The 20,207-nt window shown below is 37.4% G+C and overlaps 1 long non-coding RNA gene across 1 annotated transcript in view; it reads left to right on the top strand.

Annotated features, from left to right (window-relative positions):
• LOC106800354 (uncharacterized) overlaps positions 1-19,338 on the top strand; it is a 72,365-nt gene extending 53,027 nt beyond the window's left edge. Inside the window, exon 3 of the long non-coding RNA XR_015555826.1 lies at positions 18,870-19,338. This is a non-coding gene — a long non-coding RNA (uncharacterized LOC106800354). The remainder of the gene's footprint in view (positions 1-18,869) is intronic.
• The last annotated feature ends 869 nt before the right edge of the window (positions 19,339-20,207 follow it).

Here is a 20,207-nt window from a genome sequence, read left to right as displayed (position 1 = left end):
AGAAGGAAGCGTTTATCTCTATCTGAGGAAGTCAGGGAAGGAGGAATGATTCACATTCAACCATCAACTCCGCGAGGAAAGGACATTGTCTTGTTCACCTCAGCATCTGCCACAGAATCTATCAAATAATAGGTGTTCAGTAAAAATTTATTGAATGAATGAGTGAATGAACAAATGAATGAATGAATGAATGAGGAGATGTTGAGCAGAGTCTGAGGGAGGAATAAGATTTGGTTAGGAGGCGTATGCACGTTGCTGGCAAAGAGAACAAAAGTGTGCAAAAGGTATGGAGATGTGGAAAAGTGTAATTCCATCCCAGTAATAATTTTAGTTCCATTTAAAGTACTCTGCCAAGTCTACACTTGAGACATAATTATTGATACGTATGCTTCTTTTCAGTGTATTTCCTATGAATTTGTATGCATCTAGAAACTTCCTAAAACATTATTGATATATATTTGTATATATTTGCCAGTTGAAATATCTATATTTTTAGTACAAAAATTTCTTTGTTGGCCAACTTCTTTTTAAAAAAGTATATTTATCAGCAAGAACAGCACTGAAATCAGAACAGATAGTATTATCCTAACAATACAGAGATTAATTCACCAGGGCAGACTTAGTGGGAAAAAAGTTACAGATTTTGCCATACAGTAAATATACTATTTTGTCCATTAGCTGTGCAGTTAAACCTTCATCAAGGTATAATAAGCTTTGGAAGTGATTTCAACTGAGTGACAAAAGAAATGGAATAAAATTCATTTAAAACTGGTTCACACCAGCTCTCCTGCGTGTACTATTAACTGCTAAGATCAAGTCACAAAACATTATTTTGAGGAGAAAGGGTTTAGTGAACCCTAGAAATTGGGTTTGATTTATGCCAGAAAATCTGCCTTTTCACTGCTTGAGATTTCTATGGAAGAAAGCCACAGTCTTTTACCAAATGGTTTCTAGGGAAACTCCTTACAGCACAGCTTCTGGAAACAATTTGGTTGTTAATGAGAAATGGTTCTCACGATGGTGGGAAAGTGTTGACTGAAAGAAAAGGCTTCTAGATTTGGCAGTCAGTCTGTGAAACGTGTTTACTGTTCTACAGTTACGTTCTTGAAATTTCTACATAGATCAAACATTTGTAGGTACTATTTCACAGTCATTCGTGCTTGTAAATATATTTTTTAAAGAAGCTAGGGCACAAAAGATTTTGTGCTAAAAATGTAGTTACTTGAACTTGCAAATATATTCAATAAAGTTGCCTCTCAGAATCTGTGCACTCCATTGACTTTTCCAATCTGTTTTGGAATTCCATCATTCTAGAATTCATATACTATTAGCATTGAATTATAAGTGTTTTAAATAATTAGCATAAAAGATTTCTAAAAATCCTAAAATACAGTAGGGTGTTTATATGTTCTTTAAATCTATTTTTAAAATGTATTCTGAAATGTGCCATAACTTGTATTTATTTTACTTCTTTTAAGTAAGTAATTAATTGCAATATTTTAACTATAATCCTTTTATATTTTCAAGATTAAATTTTAGTATCTAATGAAGCACTAAACCTTGTAGTTAAAAAATAGATGCTAAATATACATTAATTTCTCTAAATGTACCTATTGAAGTCAGATTCCAAAATAACCATACCTATATTTTCTCAATAACCTTTAAGTAATGAAACCAAAAGAAGAAATTCATACAATAATTCCAAATAGATTTTCATCTGTAGCATGATTCAGAAACATGAATGAGCATATGACAGGAACCGAAAAAGTGACCACCAGAAGTTCAGAGGAAAATATTTAGAAATATTTCTTGCCCTGGGAGTGTTAAGTTTGTGAGTCTGTGTAAAAATATGATACTCAGTTGTTGTCACTTGAAAGCCAATGGGTGTATCACTTTGCCATGGCCGCCACCAGTTTAAGACTTTTGTACAAGGCAGAGTTGCCAAGAGTCTTCTTGTTGTCCTCAGTTGTTTTCCTCATTTGACCCCACCGCCTTTCTCTTTCTTCTCTGGTCTTTGAACCTCCTCCACTTTGGACAGCTGCTTTCATTTGCAGCTCTGCTTTGGGCAGGGAAAAAATTCTGCCAATGAAAACAGGAAAAATAAGAAAACAAGAAGGGTTGCAAGTGCTCTGCATGTGTCTCGGCTCGCTAGCAGCCCACTTTGGGGTCTTTCCACTCATTGGGTAGTAGACTGAGCAGGGATCTGCTGTTGGAGAGTGACTCTGGCTGATCAGATGATCCAAGAGAGCTTTTTTAGTCATCTTAGAATCAACGGACACAGAAATTGTTTGTGTTGAAAGAAGTTGGAAGGGGTTGTAGTTTATGTTTACTCACCCACTCTGTACTCTGAGAGCATATATTCTCCATTCAGTTTGGTCAGATCTGTACTGTTGTCAATATTGCCTGGTTACGATAATAATTTATATATTATTTTTGATTATGACATTTTAGAGAGAGGGAAAATGACCTTCTTTTCTACTCTCCCTTATTTCCTACAATACACAGAAACTTCTCTATTTGACTTTCTCAGAGTGGTATATGATAGATAAGCATGTATATGAGAGTATTTCATAAATACTAGTTCATGAAGAGAAAGAAGAAAACATCTTTTCTAAATCAAAAGAACTGTAAGCAAATACTTTACAATTGCTGTTGTTATGGCAATATGCTTGATTTTTGAGGTTTAGTGAGAACTTTTTTGAGTGGCTAAGAAGCAGAAGAGATGTAATTCTTGTCTTTGCTAATAAAACATCAATCAGGAGGGTTGATTGAAGGTGGTGTCTGAATGATATGCCCAAAATAGACATGTAGTTTCTGCCTCAGCACATTTAACTTGTTTCTACTTCTTTTCTTCCTTTTTCCACAGTATCCACTGCAGGACCACAGGATGGCTCCCTAAATAAGGCGACAATCTAATTGGGTGGCTGTAGATCTCTGCGTTAGAAAAGAATATTTGGTTTTACTTATATAAACACTCTGCGTCTCACACTGACAAATATATAGCTGAATGAAGAAATTGCCCAAGTGAAATATTTCCTCCCTTTGACCTTGTCTGAGTGCCGTTAATTGTTATTATCAGAGCTGAACATATAGAGAAGGGGCAGGAACCACACAAGAGCTGTAAACAAGAACAAGAAAAAAAAAGGAGTAACTGTATTTGCTGCATCAAGATTCATGTAGAAGAGTAGATCACATTTCCCTGTCTTGGAAAACCTTTTGAAAATAGTTACAGTCTCAAGATAAATTCAATTCAAGATATTCTAAGTACCTATTATATGCTAGACTCTTCACTAGTAACTGTGAATTCAGAGATAAATGAGAGATCCTGAGGAGCTCACAGACTCGACTTGTGACAACCTTGCTTCTCCTCAGAATTTGGAGGGTTTTAGATAGTGTCCCTAGATTTATGTTTCATTGAGCAGGGGTACCCTTATTCATGTAACAAAATGCTAATGACTGCCCTATTTCGTGATGAAGTGCCAGGCCCTTGAGGACACAATGATGAAGACAAGAGACCTTGTCCTTCAGAAGATCTTAGTCTAGAGGAGAAGAGGGACCTGTAAAAGAGAAATTACAATACTTGTTAATATAAATGAGCAAATAGTTTTCTTTCTGAAACACTTAATTTCTCAAATTGATATATCTTGCCAGTTAAATGAAAACACATGTAAAGTGCTTAGTTTAGCACCTGACAGATTGAAAGCACTCAACAGATGTTCAACTCTCTCCATTTATCATTATTGCCTTTACCTTTCCTATTTCAATATTCATATGCCAGTATCAAGTACAATATTTGACCTCTTTAAATGTCTCACTAACAAAAGTCAGTGTATTTTCGGGGCCAACCCTGTGGCGCAAGCGGTTAAGTGCGCGCGCTTCCCTGCGGCGGCCCGGGGTTTGCCCGTTCGGATCCCGGGCACGCACCGACTCACCGCCTGGCAAGCCATGCTGTGGCGGTGTCCCATATAAAGTGGAGGAAGATGGGCACGGATGGTAGCCCAGGGCCAGTCTTCCTCAGCAAAAAAAGAGGAGGATTGGCAGATGTTAGCACAGTGCTGATCTTCCTCACAAACAAAAAAAAAAAGTCAGTGTATTTTCTAGGAGAAATAAAATGCCTTATGTGTTAGCAAACCATTGTAACTTATGTTCATCCACAGTTTCTAAATATCACATGTGGTGATAAACACAAAGGTATATGAAAATTGTCTATTAGCTGAGAAAAATGGAAGGCTTTTCATTCTACTTCCACATTTCCATTTCAGGAGCTTTTCTCTTTTGGAAAATGAGTACTGAATTGTATAGTGAAACTTTTTTTCTTTAAACAAGGTAGAGTTCAGTGGGTTCTGCTCTGGCTGACTGTCTGCTGCTATCTTGAATATTCAGTTAACTTTTAGATCCGAGTTTCTTAACCTTAGCACTATTGACATCTTGGGCCAGATAATTCTTTGTTGTGGGGAGCTGTCCTGTGCATTATAGGATGTTTGGCAGCATCCCTGGCCTCTACCCTTTAGATACCAGCACTCCCACAGTTATGACAGCCAAAAATAATTCCAGACATTGCCAAATGTCTCCTGGTGGGTAATGTAGCCTCTAATTGAGAACCACTGCTTTTGATCATCTGGCCATTGATTTTAAGCCTATAGGACAGTGCAAATTGGCTTTGGTGTGACTTTTCTTCCAGTCGGTGTAGGTCTTCAGTCAGCATGCTCCATATATTCAGTGCCTAATTTGTGCGATGTACTGGCAAAACCATGATGAGTAAGACAGTCCTTGTCCTGTAGTAACTCATAGTCTAAGAATTTGTAAATTAAGTTGATTCTTCAGGTTTTGTAAATGTGCCAGGTGATTCTTAGTAACACTTTGAAGCAGTTCCTTGGGCTTCTCAGCTAGCTGTAATAAATATCCCAAATCAGGTATTACTATGTGGTATCATAATACCTCCAAAGCAGTGGACAACCCCCTATAATTTTCTTTAAACTCTTTCATTGAATATTCTTAGGTTCATGTGCATGGAATAAATGGAAATTCGTTGCTTTGTTTTACTACTGGAATATTTAGTTATTTATTTTTTATTTTTATTAAGTCTTTTTCCTCCATATCTTTTATAAGCCAACACTTGTGTTATGGATTTGGGGGATAATAACAGCACCTGTCCTGATACATAGAGTTCTTATTGTTTGGACAGCTGTCTACACTCTGGACATTTGTACATGCACATTCAATTTTAAAAGAATAATTGTGTGATGAGAAAGATCTTATAATTGTGTAACTGAAGCTAAACTGAGTGTTCAGCTCACTGTCAAATACATAAAAAACTTAAAAAGTAACAAATAATCCCAAGTCTTATAACTAAGCATTATGATTCATTTAAAATCAAGTATAGAGCAACATAAAGCATAGCATTTAATATTGCATTTGAACTGATAAGATATTGGAACAATGTAGTTGAAATAGTTAAACAATAATAAAAGCATTACTCTTTAGTCGTATAGCATCTCCTTGGCATTTATCTAGTCCTTTGTATATGCCTAAGTGATTCAAATCTTAATTCATAAACATATATTAAAATCTGACTTTTATGGTTTTCTGTGTGTTACTAGTAAGAAACTTCAACAATATATAGTTGTACTTTTAGTATTTCCTTTACACTGAAGGCTTTTCTATGAAGATTTTTATTTTGCAAATCTAACATTGTTATACATATACAATATATATGTATATAATATGTATGTATATAATATAATATATACGCATATAATACATATACACACACACACTTATAAGCTACTATTTATTGAGTACTTACCAAGTGCCAGAAACCATGATGCTAAGCACTTTCCGTATAATAATGTGTTTAGTCTAAGAACCTCATCCAGAGTTACACAGTGAGTTTCAGAACCCAAATCTGAACCCACTTTTGCATGGCACCGGTGTTCTTGTTCTTAACCATTACATGACATGGCTCCATTCAGCATTGTACGGGCACTAAAAAAATGTATATTTCATACAAAATAATGAAATTGGACCATTATGTTACACCTTACACAAAAGTCAACTCCACATGAATTAAAGACTTAAATGTAAGGCCCGAAACCATTAAACTCCTACAAGAAAACATAGGGAAAAAGCTTCTTGGCATTAGTTTGGGCAATGATTTTTTGGATATGACACAAAAAGCCCAGGCAACAACGGCAAAAATAAACAAGTGAGACTACATCAAACTACAGAGCCTACGCACAGCAAAGGAAACCATCAACAAAACGAAAAGGCAACCTACAAAATGGGAAAAAATATTTGCAAACCAAAAATCTGATAAGGGATTAATATCCAAAATATTCAAGGAACTCATACAACTCAATAGCAAAAAAACAAATAACCCATTGCCCATTTAAAAATGGGCAAATGACCTGAATAGACATTTTTCCAGAGAAGACATACAAATGTCTACAGATACATGAAAAGGTGCTCAACATCACTAATCATCAGGGAAATGCAAATCAAAACCACAATGAGATATCACCTTGCAGGTTTAGGATAGTTATTATCAAAAGGACAAGAGATAAGTGTTGGCAAGAATGTGGAGAAAAGGGAACCTTTATGCACTGTTGGTGGGAATGTAAATTGGTACAGCCATTATGAAAAACAGCGTTTGAGGTTCCTCAAAAAAGTAAAAATAGAACTACCATATATAATCCAGCAATTCCACTTCTGGGTATGTATCCAAAGGAAATGAATTCATTCTCTCAAAGAGATATCTGCACTCCCATGTTCATCGCAGCATTATTCATAATAGCCAAGATATAGAAACAACCTAAGTGTCCACTGATGAATGAATGGATAAAGAAAATTATATATAATACATATATTACCTGTATATAATATATATTACGTATATATATATATATATATATATGAATATTTTTCAGCCATAAAAAGGAAGGAAATCCTGCCATTTGTGACAACATGGATCAATCTAGAAGACATTATGCTAAGTGAAATAAGCCAGACACAAAAGACAAATACTATATGATCTCACTTATATATGGAATTTTAAAAAGCTGAACTCATAGATCCAGAGAGTAGAATGGTGGTTGCCTGGGGCAGGGGGAAATAGGGAGATGTTGGTCAAAGAGTACAAACTTTCAGTTATAAGATGAGTAAGTTCTGGAGATCAGTTGTACAGCATGGTGATTATAGTCAATGATTCCATATTGTGTCCTTGAAATTTGCTAGGAGAGTAGATCGTAAGTGTTCTCACCACACAGACAAAAAAGATAACTATGTGAAGTGATAGATGTGTTAATTAACTTGATTGTGATAATCATTTCACAATGTATGGTATATAAAATCATCATATTGTACACCTTTAAAAATTCATGTTGTACAACCTAAATATATACAATTTTTATTTCTCAATCATACCTCAATAAAGCTGAGAGAAAAAACAGGTGTGTTTGTTATCTAAGCTATCTGCTTCTCTCAGATGACAATTTAGATATTTTGGTCTTTGCAATTTAGAAATACTAGGAGACTGTAGATTTGTTTGAAATAGATTCCAGTGATCTATCCTAATCTATTACAGTGAAAGGAGTAAGGAGAAATTTCTCTGATTTCCAAACTTATTTGAAAGATTCCCCCATTGCCTCGGCCTATTCTCTCTCCTTTAAATAGATAAGAAAACAAAATGTGCTCACACACAATATGACATTATTTAAATGATAATCATATCACTATTCTGAAGTAACTATACTTTAAATGGTTCAAGATAATTGGCTTTCGTTTTGTTATAACTTCTATAAGCCACAAAGCTATAGTAACTTGAGTAGAAAATTTGAGAAGGGAGGTACTTTGAAAAACACGTTTATAATGAAAACTATCTTGATATATTTTCTTATTAATTTTATACAGTAATGATTTTTGGTTGTTCTCTGATAAAATAGCATTTAACTTATATTACAATCCTGGGCACATATTACAAATTGCTCATTTTTGGAGACATTTTATGTAACATTTTTGCGTGTGTGTGTGTGCGCGAGAAAGAACATGAGGAGGAAAGAGAAAAGTGAGTCATGTTCTATGAAAAACCTAATCTATAAATATTCACACTTAAAAACTAGATGAGTCAGTCAGGGCTGGCCCCGTGGCATAGCGGTTAAGTGCACGCGCTCCGCTGCTCATGGCCTGGGTTCGGATCCTGGGCACGCACCGATGCACCGCTTGTCAGACCATGCTGTGGTGGCATCCTCCCAGTGGAGGAAGATGGGCACAGATGTTAGCACAGGGCCAGTCTTCCTCAGCAAAAAAGAGAAGGATTGGCATGGGTGTTAGCTCAGGGCTGATCTTCCTCACCAAAAATAAAAAAAAAACTAGCTGAGTCAGTAGTTCATTTCGTTGAGAAACTTAGGGGAGGTTGGAGTACTGCTAATAATAGTACTATTGTTATCATCCTCAATTTACAGATGCAGAAACTGAAGCGCAGAGAGGTTTATTCAGTTCTGGCTCTCAGGCTCTTATCCTTTGTTTGAAAAAAGTGGTTCGCTATGAAGTTTCACGTGTAGAGGAAAGCGTTACATGGCCAGACTCTTAGGATATAACCATTCCAGGCAGAAACTGAGAACGTAAGATGGCCTATTAATTTAAGATGGCCGTCCTATACCAAATTTTTGTTCTAGGCAGCCCAGTACCGTTACTCAATTGCTAGGCCTAGTGCCTAGTATGCTCTAAATGTCTAAACATTTCTAAATGTCTGTCACAGAATGAATGAGTATAAAATTTTTCTCTTGGACATACACCTGACGTTAGTAGGCTATAAGCGAAAAACGCAATTTTTTTTAAAGAAATACATTTTATAAATGACTTGTCTGTAACAATAATTTCACTAATATTCTAAAAGGCACCTGTGGCCTGGTCAAGGAATCACTGCATTTTCAAAAGTAAATTATTTATTTTCACATCACAGGCCAGAGCAAATGTGTTATCATCACATCAAGCCTCTAATGTAGATATGGCCCCTAAATTATAAGCAGATGTAACCTGTTGAAACCTCAAGGCTCGGTCCCTTAGGAGCCCTGTTCCCTGAGAGCAGGGAGTACAGTGAGGAACACCTGCTTGGGAGTCAGACTTGCCTGAGGTTGAATCGTAGCTTTGAGGCATATTAGGTGCATGGGCATAGTATGTAATTCCTCAGTTCACTTATCTGAGAATTAGAATAATTATATCCACCCATAGGATTGTTTTGCGGGTTAAAGAAAATGTATATTGGCTAACATAAAATAGGTTGTATTAGTACTCTCAGTTGCAGGCATAAAGGAAAAGGAAGAAAGGAAGGAAGGAAGGAAGAGGAGGAGGGAGGGAGGCAGGAAAGAAGGAAAAGAAAAGAATTTTCGATGTTTTTATTGTCCAGACCTAGATCACATACTCTCTGGAATCAGGGATGATTTCAGCTCCATCCAAAGCATAAGGACCCAAGGTACAGGAAGCATAGTTCCCCAAAATAAAATGTAGGTAGTGTTATCAGAAGAAAGGAGAATGGATGTTGGATGGGAAAATCAGAACAATGTTCACTACATTGGCATTTAACTAAATGGCAGTTATTACTATTATATGCAATTTAAAATCTTATTAAACCCACTATATTAAAAAATCACCCTATTTAATAACTTGACTCAGAAAATATATTTGGATTTCCAATTTGGGATATTGTAATACATCCCCTTCCCTTGCTTCAAGGTGGGCATAATGAGCAGGAATTCCATAACATACGTTTGTGGAACTCTCATTTAACTTTTTTACCTTTTTTTAGGCATTCTAAGTTATTTTTGGTTGTTGTTGGTGGTGTTTTTAACTGCTAACACCTATATAGAAACTACCACTTCTGGTTTCTCTCTTTTCACTTTGACTCTAGAGGGAAAGACAGGGTACACATAAGTGTTCATTGTGGGCTCTGGAGTATGCCAGGAACCGAAGTAAGGTGTATGGACATTTTGAATGTTGTAACTGTGGGGTGAGTCATCCTAAACCTTTGCAAATAAAGTGGGGATTGGGAAAGATTGAGGTAAGCTTTCTCTCAAACAGATGGATCATGGTATTAAGGAATTGCGAATGCATGGGTAATGATGCTCAAGAGCATGGCATCTGCAAACTACACTCGGGCCAAATCACTGCCTCTTTTTGTAAAAGTTTTGTTAGAACACAGCCCCACCCGTTGGTTTAAGTGTCTATGGCTACTCTAGTGCTACAGTAGCAGATTAAGTACTTGTAACAGAGTGACTCTGGCCCTCAAAGCCTAGAATATTTATTATCCGCCCTTTACAGAAAAAGTTTGTCAACCCCTGCTCCAGAGTAAAGAATTGCTCATTGAACTAGGGTTTAGAATACGTGATCCAGACTCCAGAATCATAACCAGAGAGAAGACTGTTAAGAATTAGGAAAATCAGTTCTCCAGTAAAAAGGGCTACGTCCAGGGCAGAATCTCAGTCCTGCAGGGCCAGCTTAGAAGGTGAGGAGGCAGCAGTTACACCGGTATCCAGGGCTCATCCTTGATGCAATGGATACTCAGTCTATATGGTACTAATCTTATGGGACCATCATATATGCAGTCCACTGTTGACCAAAACATTGTTATGTGATGTATGACTGTATAGTGAATGCTGAATTGTAATGCCTAGTGACTTAAATTGAATTTAATTAAATGATGTTTGTTATATCCTGCTAGGACTATAGTAGATATAGACACAAGTCAGACTCTTTCCTTATAACCCATTTTTCCCTTTAATAGATATATCAAATTGTATCGAATTACCTATGCATGGCATGTCCTCCAGCTTAATTTGGCTTGCCCAAGCCCCTACTTGGCCATAGCTTATTAAATTCCCCAGAGGAAACTCAGCAACTAAGAGTCTTTTGGTTGTAAGAAACAGAAAAGTATTTAAGAAACCTACTATCTTTTGGGGCTGGCCCGGTGGTGTAGTGGTTAAATTCGCACACTCTGCTTTGGCAGCCCAGGGTTCACAGGTTTGAATCATGGGTGCAGATCAACACACTGCTCATCAAGCCATGCTGTGGCGTGTCCCACATACAAAATAGAGGAATATGGGCACAGATAATAGCTCAGAGCCAATCTTCCTCAGCAAAAGAGGAAGATTGGCAACTGATGTTAGCTCAGAGCTAATCTTCCTCACCATAAAAAAAAAAAAAGAAACATACAGTCTTTAAATAGGAGAACTACTGAAGTAGTTCACAGAATTGAAGGCATCACTGAACAAGCAAGCTTCAGCGAGGTTAGAAACCAAGACAATTCTGAGGACTCCAGCCTTGAGAGCTCATGAATCCTCTGGCCTAGGCACCTCCACTTGAGGTACAAATTCCTAAGAATCTGTTTAAACTAACTTGATTCAAGAGTCCAATCCTGTGATTAGGAAACAGTTTCTTCTTCCTCCTCCTCTTCTTCCTCTTCTTCTTTCATCTGAAATTAGAGTTAAGAGGATGCACAGAGAGAGGTGGTGGACAAGCAAAACAAATCCAAGTATTACCACAGGAATCTATCCATAGGGCTAACTAAGCTGCCAAGATTCCCTCTCAAGGTTATGAATTTAGAGACTAGAAACCCCACATAAATGGATGCATGACTTTTGGTTGAAAAGTCATGTAGACTAAGACTGGGGCCACTATAAGGAAGCAGAGGAAACTGCGAGTGCAATGACAGAGAGAAGAAAAGATGAGACACAAGACTGGCCATGCAGTCCCTAAGCAATGAACAAGGTGGCGTCATTTCCTACTGGTTTCTCCTCCTCCTCTTCTTTAGCCTACCAAGGTGTGATTATTTTCGTTGCAACTACTATGTTCTAAGATATCCTTCAATTCATAAACAGGAAGATTAGTAATTGCTTCATGTTTTGAAATGTTCAGCTACAGAGTAATTGAAATTAAAATTATCTTAGACACCAAACAATACAGAAAATCAAAGATAATCTCAGGCAATGAGATATAAATCCCATTTGCCTATTCTGCCTTTTGGTGATAATGATGATGGTAGTCATTTAAGATTTGCTTAGCACCTACTAAGTACCAAGCACTGTTTTAAGCATTTACACATATTGTCTTATTTAATCCTCACAACAACCCTGAGGTCTATGTAGAATTATTAGTTCCATTTTACACACGAGAGAACTAAGGTATAGAGAGATTAAGTCATGGAGCCAGGATTCAAATTTCCTAATTTAATGTCAAAGCCTAAGTTGTTGAAAGTGCAGGTCTCTTCACGAACTTCAAGAATTAAGGAGCCTGCAAGAAATCTAAGCCTTGAGGTGGTTTAAAAACCTTATAAACACCTCTAGATCAAAAATTTAAATTTATCTTTTTTTCTCAGGTTCTACTCAAATCTCACAGTTAGTATTTAGCCTCTGGTATCTCCATTAAAAGATGTTTCTAGCTGGACCAAGAAATAAAGCTTTACATGAACAGTTTCCATGACAGCAAGAATAATAGCGACCATTTACTAAGCAATGACTGCACCAGGAATATGGCTTATGAGCACTTTATACTTATTATCTAATTTTATCCTCTCCACAGCCCAGTGAGGTAGATACTACCATTATTTCCACTGTAATTATATGATAGTCTTATATGATAAAGTCCTTGGAATACATGCCCAGTCATTATACGATATTTATATAATAAATATACAGCTCTGGATATGTGTAAAGTTTATAAATATTTACTTAATGAAAACATGAAGGGATTAATTGGCAATTATCTGTTTGCAGTCTTTAGCTTTTGAAGAGCTCGTGGGAAAAGAGGAGCTGCCCTCTCTTTTAGTGGAACTTCTGTCAGAGATGGTTTCACTTGACTTAGATAGTTTTCTTTCTTTTTTTTTTCCTAGAATGATTCAGTTTCAGAATGGTTCTTTAATCTTTAATATCTCCATTAAGAAGAGTTTCTGTCAAATGCTTCAAAAGTACACAATGTGAAGGGGTCTTACTGATCCCCACTGGTGAGTGAAGCACGGAGGACGCAGGTGCCTTAGCCAGTCACTGGATGCTGCACTCAGTTTGGCCTGAATCCAATGTGGGCAGAAATGCAGGCTGAAGTGCAAGCAGATGCCAAGAACCTGTCTCCTTTTTACCTCATTACTCTCTTTTCACTGCGTTTCTGTGTGTCCTTTGTAGTCCAACCTGCAAATTACTTTGAGAGGGAGAGATCCGCCCCTGGGCCAATCTAGGAATAAATTTGATTCCTTGCTAAGGTAGGAAAAAATACAAGTGTACCTTTAAATATTGAACTAGTGGGTGAAATAATTTGAAATTCCTTTCCTTTCACATTAAAATCTTTTGACTGTGCTGTTCTGAAGCTGTAGCATTAGATTACAGTTTACTTCTCTGTTAGTTTGCCAGCTGTGAACTTGGCACCTTCAGGAGGTTGGTCTGTGGTTTAAATAGGAAAAAAAAAAAAAGAATGAGTTGGCAAAATGGATACATTTAACAAAAATGTGGGACCTTCAGTTTGATACTATATTGTTGATGACAGTTATTTGACTCTTCATATCCAGTCATAATGAGACAAGATACTGCATAAGCCAAAGACCACACAAAGGATGGATGGTAAGTATCAAGAGGGCGTGGAGGAAGTGGGTTGCAACTCTTTTTCTCCCACCTGTTTTAGTGTCATGTTTTGCCTTTAAAAAAATCAGTTAAAAAAAGTACATGAAGCCCTGATGTATTTAGGAACAATAGTAACAACAAAAAAATTAGGTTTATTCAAAGATGCATGACTTTTTCATTTTTTTTCCTTTAACAGGGACTTGCTCTCTCCACCTAGCTCTCTTCCTCTTTATTTTTTTCTCAGATGTCATTATTTCATGTCATTGTGTCAAGCTTAGTCTATTGGAAATTTCTATGTCCTCTGTAATTTAGGTTTTAAGCAACATATGATTCACCCTGTTATTAAAAAAAAAAATTCAGCTGCCTTCTCTGAGTGGGAGACTGTCTGGCATCCTTAATATTCTTCTATAGAAATTGTGATAAAAGAACAGATAAACCTAGGCAAATCTAGTGTGTGGGTCTCCTTTAAAAAGTGAGGACCATGTCACTGGGTTAAAAAGTAAGTTGTTTTGTTCTAAATATCCTTGTTGGGGCCCATTATGCATAAAAAGGGGCCACAGCCCATTTGCAAAGCCTCTGAATGAACTCCATTCATTCTGTACTTGGAAATGTCTCTTCAGCCACAAAGAAAAACAATAGTTATAACCTAATTTCTTTGGCGCCAATATCAGCAGAGGAAAAGCCAAGAGACCATTATGAAAATTCTAGTAATTTCTCTTGGTGATTATATAATTCTGTATTCATTGATCATATTTGTGTATTTAAGTAAGCACTTTTTAAAAAGATTATAAAGTGGTTTGGCAATGCTGTAATATCACATTTCACGCATTAAGCAACATTTTAAAAATGGAGTGCTCCAAAGTAATTTGCTTATTATGGTTACTAAAGTTTATAAAAATACACTAACATGCAACCTGAGGCTTTAAGAGGAAAGCCTTTGTGTTTTTAATTACTGTTTTTTAAAAATCTGATGAGAAATCAAAACTACTATTTTGTTAGGTAAATCCATTCATCAGTTTCCACATTTACTTGCAGAAGTCAGTGGAAGGTGTACATCTGGAAGCAGTAGTGGTGGGACGATGTGTGTTAATACTGTTTCCAAGTGGTATCCAGGGTGAACTTTCTTAAGTGCAGTCTGATCTGAGCATGTCACTTCTTGCTCAAAACCTTTGGTTGATTTCCCATTGTCATTAGAGGGGAGGCCCACATCCCACGTGACTTACAGAGTCCTCTTTGTAGCTTCTGGCCTCTGCCTACCTGCCTTTTCAGCCTCATCTCCCACCATCTTCCCTCACTGAACTTTCTTCAGCTGGACTGGCTCTTTCTTCCCACATAACTAATGTTGTTTCTGCATGTTCCTGCCTGGAACTCTCTTCCTTCCCATCCTGTTTCTCCCTTTAATCTGATCAACCCTAACTGACTTTTGAAATCTTAACCTTAAGGTTGCTTTTTTAGGAAGACTCTTAGTTCTATTAACTAACTAATTAGTTGAAAGTCTAGTGTATTTGGGGCTCATTGTATGCGGATTAGTTGCTGAAGGATATTTTGGAACCAGGTTGTAAAGGACTTTCTAAACTGTGCTTTCAAGGTTTTGAACAGGAAAATGATGTCAGCTCTGTGCTTTAAAATTTTGGAGGATGAATTGAGTCTTAAACGAATGTTTAACATATTCATCAAATTAATGGGCAGTGGACTAGGAAACACCACACTAACCCTTTTCATGATCCATCCCATCTTCACTCTCTCTAAAGCACTGTGAAAAATTACTTGCTCTGATCTCATTCTTGGAGCCCCTGCTAATTCATTATTGAAAAATACCAGCTGCCAGTGTTTGTCCTTACATTGTCATTTACTTGGTGAGTGATACTAAATATAATATTAACTAAAACTCAAAGACCATTAAATTAATAAATAGTATGTAATATAGTAGTTAAGAGTGCAGACTCTAGAGAAATCTGGCTTAAAATTCTTGCTATACCACTTATTAGCTGTATGGATGTGGACTAGCTATTAAGACAACTCACTTAGCAAAATAAACTTGAACTGAGGGGTGGGGAGATTGGGGCAAGGAAGGTAGACCATAAAGTAGTTTGCAAAGCATGACATTTCTTTGAATGTGAGAGTGTCATCTAAAAGTCCGTGTGAATCTTACATTCTCTTCCATAATACATTTCTGTTTGTTTTACATAAAAATATTTTTAAGTTGGGGGAGGGGATTAAGTTGTTTGGTGGTTATTGTCTCAAATTTTCTGTACAATTATTTCTCCAAAAAGACACGCTATGTTTACCCTATGGTTTGAAGCACTCCCTGGTACAAAAGCATGTGAACAAACTAAGGGAATTACCAGAAATGTAAATATAAAATTTCATTAGAGGAAAAGTTCTTCATTAATTTTCAGCCACTGATCTACAGTGTTCACCCCAAGAATACTATATTCTAGATGAATTTTTTAAAAATCTAGCTCAACATGGGGCTGGCCCAGTGGCGCAAGCTGTTAAGTGCGTGCGCTTTGCTGCTGCAGCCCGGTGTTCGCCGGTTCGGATCCCGGGCGCACACCGACGCACTTCTTGGCAAGCCATGCTGTGGCGGCGTCCCATATAAAGTGGAGGAACATGGGCTTGGATGTTAGCCCAGGGCCAGTCTTCCTCAGCAAAAAAGAGGAGGATTGGCAGATGTTAGCTAAGGGCTGATCTTCCTCACACACAAAAAAAAACATCCTGCTCAACAGTGTTAGAAAATAAACGTATCGTTTCCCTCCCCTCACCATCCCTAAAGCAAGATTATCCTATCTTTCCTGGCTTCACCATTTTTCCAATTATTCTCACAGAAACCTCAAAAGGCACATGGCTTACCTCTTTTCCTTGTCTCTCCCTAAATATTTTGGTCTCTCTCCACAGAATCCACCTTAAATATACAATTCTTTCTGTCACTGCCTATTCTTTTCCATTTATTTCCCGTAGTCAGCAGTCCAGCTTTTGATTGTTTCTTGCCTAGATTGTTACTGAGTTCATGAACAGGTCTCCTGCATGCATTCTCTTTCCCCTTTCATTTAGGCCACGTGCCATATTCCTTCATTGCCCCTCCACCAGCTATGAGATTAAGTATTGATTTCCAAAACAGGCCTTCCTCCACCATATTATGCTGATCTTCCTTTCCAGCGTAATCTTTCCCTACTCTTCTATATGATCCATGCTCTACAGCCAAGGTAAAGTGTCTACTCTTCCCTGAGCACCTGATAGCTCTCTTGTCTCCAAGCCTCAGCACCAACTATTTCCACTGCCTCTCGCTATTGTGTGCATTTTTCAAAGCCCATCTCACAAGCCTCCTTCTCCATAAATCCTTCCTTGGTCATCCCAACTGGATGTGTGTGGTCTCTCTCTCCTTTCATTTATTCATTCAGGGAACAAATATTTATCAAATGCCTAACATGTATCAAATGATAAACTAGTGCTGGGGATTCAGCAAAGACTAGACAGAATTGGTACCTATCCTAATGGAGATTATAATCTAACAAAAAAGACTTAATAACTAATTCACGGGATATGGGCTATACAAGAGTCTATGCAGCCTTTTTAGAAGGATATAACTTAGCCTAGGAGACAGGTACAGCTTCCCTGATGTGAGGTGTAGACAGAGATCTGGAGAGTGAAGAGGAACTAGCTAGGTGAAGTAGGAGGGGATTAAAGGAATTTGGGGACAAGAAAGAGTGTTCTAGGCAGAGGGAACAACATATGCAAAAAGCCTGAGGTGGGAATGAGCATGGCACATTTAACAAACTGAGAGTAGGCCAGTATTTGCAGCCAGATGGGTAACATGAATAATGGGACAGGGGAAATTGAGATATTAACAAAAGAGGGATTGATGACCCATGGGCTCTAAAATGGATTGGAACTGAAGTAAGGAGAGAGGATAGAGAAAAACAGGGAGAGAGTGGAGGAGGCAATGCTTGAAGACTCTAATGAGTTTGAAGAAAAAGGATGGTGATAGATAGTTCATGAGTAAACCTTTTGGTCAGTGAGTACCATATCTCGTTTCTCCTTAAACTTTGTAATACATGCTCACTTCCTGTATTCTGTCATATTTTATAGTTATTTATGTATATAATTGTCTTATTCTTGATACTAAATTATTATAGATTAATGGTTATATTATTATCAATAATATGGTTCAATATTTACAAGTAAAAATGTCTTTGCTGCTATACTCATTTCTTTCTTTCATCATTAAATAGAGGTCTTTTTCCCCATCTTATTTCTGAACTCATCTCATATGTCATTTGGCAAATACTGAATGCCATAGGATGCATGACACTTTAGGAAGCATAAAGAAAGGCACCAAAACCAAACTACATGTGACAAAACAATTTTTGAATTAATAAATGAGGCTGTTTTCTGGAGTCCCCTCTCTCTTTCAAAACGTAGGAAGTGGGCCGGCCTGGTGGCGTAGTGATTAAGTGTGCGTGCTCCACTCTGGCGGCCTGGGGTTCGGATCCCCGTCACGCACTGAAGCACCTGCACTGCTTGTCAAGCCATGCTGTGGTGGTGTCCCATATAAAGTGGAGGAAGATGGGCATGGATGTTTGCCCACGGCCAGTCTTCCTCAGCAAAAAGAGGATTGGCATAGATGTTAGCTCAGGGCTCATCTTCCTCACACACACACAAACACACACAAAAGTAAAAAGTGTTAGTATGTCTTGGTCCATTCACAGGATTGGAAAGAGAATGGGGACTAAAGGGGGGACAGAAAATTAGTGGTAGAATTCAGTAGATCAGATTTCCAGCTTCCTACTACCCCTGATGTTTAGCCTACTTGTTGAACTTTTCTTCATTTCTCCACCCAGAACAACTTTTTATCCCAGTGAGATTGCTTCAGTTTATGAGAACGAATGCACATGCACTAAGCTAATTTTAGAAATGAGCCTCTAGGACTATTATAACCTAAACAAATGAAATGAGGTACTCTTCACTTAAAGTGTCTCTTTTTATTACACCTTTGTATTTCTCCTACATTCACTTCATTGAGTCTGATGCGTATTTTCTTTGTACGTTTAGCTTACACAGATACAGGCAGAATGTCCCCGTTTTTTTCAGTTAGATGTTAGATAAACTCACCATACATTCATTTTCAACCTCGTATTAAAAATAGGAGTTTAATTACATGAAGAAGTCATCCACATGACATTAGGGGCCCAAAGTTAATGGGAAATAATATTAAAAATGTAACCCTTACAAAATGTTAGTGATCATCATCTTCCTTTGTTGCCCTCCTAGGTACTTCCTGAAGGTGGTTACTCCAATGAGCTGTGGTACGTGCACTAAAAGAATGTGGTGCTCATCATACTGGCACAGCCAAAAGATATGGGTGTAACTGTCTCTTGGGAGAAGGCACCAAGGACAGTGCCATGAAATGTGAGGATCTCTGGATGACCACAGAATTGTAGCTCAGTGACTATGGCTTTGCAAACACTATACAGTCGTGTCTGAAGTCCTGTGGACAGTTTGGAGTAGAGTACATAGGTATGCTTTGTAGACATCTTCAGGCATTATCATCTGTTTAGAGATTCAACCATTCTTTTTTATATTACTTTAGAGAATTAAATAATTTTGTAACGTGGTGTGAGTCTGAGCATGCATTGTCATGTTTTTAAAGAAATAAAAATTTCTGTTTTGAAATCCCTTTAGATGTTTTCTTGTAAAACTCCCAACAACTTAGTTGCAAAGTCAACTGTCTCAGATGTGATGTCACAGTCCTTGCTAATCTTTTTATGAATTCTTTTGCTATTTTATAATCCTGTGACTCATGTCTGTCCCTGAGTGTCCATTTGTCTTTATGTCTCTGTATGTCATGTTTACTTCAGCTACTTTACAAAAAGTAGAACTAGAACTCCCTGCATCCTATAGCATAAAAGGCAATCACTTCTTCACATTCCCACCCCTGATTAAGAGAAACCCTCATTCACGGGGCAATGGCTAAGCTCTGCCTGTCTGCTGTTCCTGGTCATAGGGACTGTCCGAGTCTCACGTGACCTGCATCTTGGAGAGGGAACCTACCACGGCTTAGGGTCTAGTCCTTAGCTGTACAGGTTAAGAAACTCAGTTGACCCACTAACTAAATCTTGCTTATTAACCAAAATGCTATGGTCTATGCATTATAATAATGTGAATTTATCCTGTTATTATTTTGAATAAATAATATGGCATCATATCAAAGAGACTTGATCTGTTAACATATTAAATATAGTACATAGAATTATATCAGTGATTTCCAAGACCTCAATGAGTGTAGCATATAGAAAGAGCAATAGAATAAGGAGGCCTAACATTCTTATCTCAGTTCTGCTGATATTATCTATGTGTATTCGAGGCTAATCTTTCAAGCAAGAAAGGGGAAAGAAGTAGAAGGCACGCCCATCCCTTTTAAGAGTATCATCCAGAATTTGCATGTATCACTTCTGCTCATGTACCTTTGAGCAGAACTTAGTCAACTGGTCACATGTAGCTGGAAAGGAGGCTGAAATATGTGGTCTGTAGCTGAAACTTATAGGATTTTATTACTAAGGAATTGGACTATTGAAGGATAACTAACGGTCTTTGCCATTGTCCCCTTTT

Source organism: Ceratotherium simum, chromosome 2 (assembly GCF_057802395.1).
Source record: "Ceratotherium simum simum isolate JZ-2026a chromosome 2, ASM5780239v1, whole genome shotgun sequence".
Classification (NCBI taxonomy): Eukaryota; Metazoa; Chordata; class Mammalia; order Perissodactyla; family Rhinocerotidae; genus Ceratotherium; species Ceratotherium simum.
The sequence above is the reverse complement of the archived record's forward strand: the minus strand, read 5'-3'. Positions and strand labels throughout refer to the sequence as shown.